The following is a 5,834-nucleotide window of genomic DNA, read 5'->3' as shown; positions in this document are numbered from 1 at the left end:
TTAGCGCTGGGCCCTTCAGGTGTGAAACCTGGACGCACTTTTTCACACAAAGTTTACTGGACATGCGGAATGCCCTCCTCCAATAGGTTGTAGATTCTGGGTCAACTGAAAAGATCAGATAATCGGTGCAAGGGAATCGAAGGTAAACTTTGTTCAATATAGTAAACACACCCATTGTTCCACCCTGTGTCCAGTCAGAATTAAACAGTGAAACCCTGAAACCAACCTGCGATTTTATTTCGGGGACGGTTAAAAGTTCAGAACAAGAGATTCTGTCTCTATAGATTTTAAATACTAAGGTCCTGAAATTGATGCTTTTTGTATCTGCCGAGATGCTGACCTGATGTGTCCAGGATTCTGGATCTCAATTCACCCCCCACCCAAACCCACGCTATCATAAGAATCTTGTCGTTCAGTCGACAAACAGTGAGACAGGTCAGAACATCGAACTCTCTGGCGCCGTTTCGGAGTCTCCGCCTCTGCCGGGCGAGTCCCAGCAGTTCTCCCGCACCCACCTGGCAGGACAAGACAACAATTGTACAGAAAGTTGTTTTTTAATTTGTGAGTTTGACAGTGCAGTCCTTCTAACTGATCTGCTTGAACCGCAGCAATGCACAAACACGGCCTGCCGGCTCCGGATATTTTATTGGTGCAGTTTTAAGTTCCCCTTCTAACGTGCTCTGGATTGTGCCGACATTGCCGGCATTAATCCGGTCCTAGGGGAGAAGATTGTGGCCTGGGTGTTCCTTCCTGCCATTACTTTCTTTCAATTCCTGGAGTCACTGGTTCAATGCATTATTTACCAGCAATATCAGGAAAGACTTAACAGGCTGTGGCTCTGTTCTCTATTTAGGAGAAGACTGATAGACGACCTGATGGAGGTCTTTATATTCAAAATGATTTCCATAGGGTGGACCTAGAGAAGATGTTACCCCTTGAGGGAGGTCCTAAACTAGAGGCCATGAATATTAGGTAGTTACTAATGAAACCAAGTACGAAATCAGGAGAGACATCTTACCCAGAGAGTGGTTAGAATGTGCAACTCGCTACCACGTGGAATGGTTGAGGCGAAAAGTGCAGATGCATTTAAGGGGAAGGTGGATAAATACACGAGGGGGCCAGAAATAGAAAGATAAGTTGATAGGATGCGAAGAAGTAGTGTGGGGAACGCTCGTGTGGAACATAAATCCAGACAAAGATCTGTTGGGCCAAGTGGGCTGTTCCTGATCTGTAAAATTCTTTGTCAGTCAGTGAATATTTTTATTACACCAGCTCTTTCATCAACACACAGTGTCAGAATTATCAGCCCGAAAATGATCAGGGATGCTGTCGTAATAAAAGCCCTATATTGAGCATGGATACAGTCAGTAATATCAACGCTATATTGAGCACAGGTACAGTCAGTATTATCAGCTCTATGATCAATAAAGCTAGTCTCAGAAGTATAAGCTCTATACTCAAAACTTATACTGTCGGTGGTATCATCTCGAAAATCAGGAAAGATACTCTCAGTAACATCAGCTCTATAATCAATACAGTTACTGTCAGTAATATCAGCTCTATAATCAATACAGATACTCTCAGTAACATTAGCTCTATAATCAGTACAGATACTGTCAGTAATATCAGCTCTATAATCAATACAGATACTGTCAGTAATATCAACTCTATAATCAATACAGATACTCTCAGTAATATCAGCAATATAATCAACACAGATACTCTCAGTAATATCAGTACTTTTTAGTTTAACGATACGAGCGCTGCTTTATAACAACTGGACTTGCACTTTGAAACAGTCTCGAATCGCCAATACCATGCCACATTCACCCGCCACATTATATCAGCGGCTCAGTGGTCGGTCTGATGCTCCGAATCGGGATAACAACGCCTCCCCCTGGATCCCGGTTTTCGTGCCATTCGGGTGATTTACTTCCCGCGTAAACCGGGTATAAAAAATCCAATCTCTTTTAACCCCAGATCCCCACTCCTCCTCAAGAGTACAGCGGGTTAAACCTCCTCCCTCACTGAGGGGCCAATCAGAGATTTATGAATACATTCTCATCCAACACTGAGGGGGCAATGGGAGACCCACACAGGTGCACTTTCCAGCAGTCACCGGGAACCTTGGGTGTTCTCACTCCACAAACCCAGGAACACTGAGTCCGATTGCAAGTGACTAACTGCAGCGCAGACTGAGACCCAGCCTGATCCCTTCCTGTCTGTACATTTACCCAGTGTCCCACTGCAGCCCAGACTGAGCGCCACCCTGGGCCCTTCCTATCTGTACATTGACACCGTGTCTCACTGCAGCCCAGACTGAGACCTCCCCTGGGCCCTTCCTGTCTGTACCTTGACCCAATGTCCCTCTGCAGCCCAGACTGAGGGCCTCCTGGACCCTTCTGTACATTGAGTGTCCCATTGCTGCCCAGACTGAGACCCGCCCTGGGCCCTTTCCGTCTGTAAATTGACCCAGTGTCCCACTGAAGCCCAGAATGAGCGCCAGCCTCGGCCCTTCCTCTCTGTACATTGACACAGTGTCTCATTGCAGCCCAGACTGAGTCCTACCCTGGGACCTTCCTTTCTGTACATTTACCCAGTTCACACTGCAGCCCAGACTGAGTCCTATCCTGTTCCCTTCCTGTCTGTATTTTGACCCAGTGACCCACTGCAGCCCAGACTGAGTCCTATCCTGTTCCCTTCCTGTCTGTACATTTACCCAGTGTCTCACTGTAGCCCAGACTGAGTCCAACCCTGGGACCTTCCTTTCTGTACATTTACCCAGTGTCACACTGTCGCCCAGACTGAGTCCTATCCTGTTCCCTTCCTGTCTGTACATTTACCCAGTGTCACACTGTCGCTCAGACTGAGTCCTATCCTGTTCCCTTCCTGTCTGTACGTTGACCCAGTTTCACACTGCAGCCCAGACTGAGTCCTATCCTGTTCCCTTCCTGTCTGTACGTTGACCCAGTGTCACACTGTCGCCCAGACTGAGTCCTATCCTGTTCCCTTCCTGTCTGTACATTTACCCAGTGTCACACTGTAGCCCAGACTGAGTCGTATCCTGTTCCCTTCCTGTATGTATGTTGAACCAGTGTCACACTGTAGCCCAGACTGAGCCCCACACTGAGCCCTTCCTGTTTGTACATTGAACTAGTGTCCAATTGCAGCCCAGACTGAGTGCTGCTCTGTCCATTCCTGTCTGTACATTGAGACAATGCTCCATTGGTGAACATTCAGCCCCGGATATCGTGCAGAATCAGTGCTTGTGGGACCGGGTGACTGAGTCTCGGGATCCTGTCGCTGCGCCTCTGACGTCACAATGGGAGACAACACTCGCTCAGCTCGGGCTTCAAACGTGGAGCGCGGCCCGTGAATGGAGAGGGTCAGAGAATCGGTCCAAATGATCAAGGACAGAGAGCACATCGCTTTTAAACAGAGACAGAATGATCCGGGACTGAGAGCACATCGCTTTTAAATAGAGACAGAATGATCCGGGACTGAGAGCACATCGCTTTTAAACAGAGACAGAATGATCCGGGACTGAGAGCACATCGCTTTTAAACAGAGACAGAATGATCCGGGACTGAGAGCACATCGCTTTTAAATAGAGACAGAATGATCCGGGACTGAGAGCACATCGCTTTTAAACAGAGACAGAATGATCCGGGACTGAGAGCACATCGCTTTTAAACAGAGACAGAATGATCCGGGACTGAGAGCACATCGCTTTTAAACAGAGACAGAATGATCCGGGACTGAGAGCACATCGCTTTTAAACAGAGACAGAATGATCCGGGACTGAGAGCACATCGCTTTTAAATAGAGACAGAATGATCCGGGACTGAGAGCACATCGCTTTTAAACAGAGACAGAATGATCCGGGACTGAGAGCACATCGCTTTTAAACAGAGACAGAATGATCCGGGACTGAGAGCACATCGCTTTTAAATAGAGACAGAATGATCCGGGACTGAGAGCACATCGCTTTTAAACAGAGACAGAATGATCCGGGACTGAGAGCACATCGCTTTTAAACAGAGACAGAATGATCCGGGACTGAGAGCACATCGCTTTTAAATAGAGACAGAATGATCCGGGACTGAGAGCACATCGCTTTTAAACAGAGACTGAATGATCCGAGACTGAGAGCACATCGCTTTTAAACAGACACAGAATGATCCGGGACTGAGAGCACATCGCTTTTAAACAGAGACAGAATGATCCGGGACTGAGAGCACATCGCTTTTAAACAGAGACAGAATGATCCGGGACTGAGAGCACATCGCTTTTAAATAGAGACAGAATGATCCGGGACTGAGAGCACATCGCTTTTAAACAGAGACTGAATGATCCGAGACTGAGAGCACATCGCTTTTAAACAGACACAGAATGATCCGGGACTGAGAGCACATCGCTTTTAAATAGAGACAGAATGATCCGGGACTGACAGCACATCGCTTTTAAACAGAGATAGAATGATCCGGGACTGACAGCACATCACTTTTTTACAGAGATAGAATGATCCGGGACTGACAGCACATCGCTTTTAAACAGGCACAGAATGATCCGGGACTGACAGCACATCGCTTTTAAACAGAGACAGAATGATCCGGGACTGACAGCACATCGCTTTTAAACAGAGACAGAATGATCCGGGACTGACAGCACATCGCTTTTAAACAGAGATAGAATGATCCGGGACTGACAGCACATCGCTTTTAAACAGAGACAGAATGATCCGGGACTGACAGCACATCGCTTTTAAACAGAGATAGAATGATCCGGGACTGACAGCACATCGCTTTTAAACAGAGACAGAATGATCTGAGACTGACAGTGCACCCCTTTTAAACAGACACAGAATGATCCGGGACTGACAGTGCACCCCTTTTAAACAGACACAGAGTGATCCGGGACTGACAGTACACCCCTTTTAAACAGACACAGAGTGATCCGGGACTGACAGTACACCCCTTTTAAACACTGGAATGCAATCACCATTTGCTCACATTTTTTTGATCGGACTTTGCTTTTCAAAGCTGACGTTTATTTCACTGGCTGTTTGAGAATAAAGATGTTATTGCAGCTGCGTTTATCTGAACATTTCCCCAAATTGTAACATTCGGTTAATGCAAAATATACCTAGCAGCTTTTTCACTATCCGGTGCAGGAATCAGTTTTTCGGTACCTTCCGTACTGCAGCGAACGTCGCTCCCCGTCCACTTTCCGCCCCTCCCCGACCACCTGGAGCTGTCGGCGCCGCTTTAAATTCAGCTTGTCCGTCTGTTTCAGCAAAACGGAGATTTCAGCCGGAGCTGAGATCTGCTCCTCGGCCCGAGTCCGGTGCAAAATAATAGGTGGAGAAAGTCCTCAGCGCACTTTGTTTTGTTTTCAATGGGGGTTTGAGACAAAAATAAAAACGATTCCCCAGCCCAGATTCTTCCGTTTCAGGCAATGAATCTCATGAACAACTGTAACCTGCTGAAAGACAAACCAGTAACCTTCAAAACAACGATTGTTCAGAAACCTCTGCAAGTGAATGTCAAATGGAAACAACATAAAATCTGATAGAGTAAAGTGACAAAAGGAAATCAACTCGAAAGATGCAGTGATACAAGGGAGAGACAACAAAGAACTGTACAAAAATGTGCAACATAAGCCTGAATCATCTGTAATCTCTTCCACAATGCATAACATAGGCCTGAAACATCTGTAATCACTGTAACAAACTGAAACATAGGCCTGAAAAATCACTAAACTCTGTAACATTGTATAACATAGGCCTGAGGCATCTGTAAACTCTGTAACATTGTTTCACACAGGCCTGAAAC

Source organism: Heptranchias perlo, unplaced genomic scaffold (assembly GCF_035084215.1).
Source record: "Heptranchias perlo isolate sHepPer1 unplaced genomic scaffold, sHepPer1.hap1 HAP1_SCAFFOLD_54, whole genome shotgun sequence".
NCBI lineage: Eukaryota > Metazoa > Chordata > Chondrichthyes > Hexanchiformes > Hexanchidae > Heptranchias > Heptranchias perlo.
The sequence above is the reverse complement of the archived record's forward strand: the minus strand, read 5'-3'. Positions refer to the sequence as shown.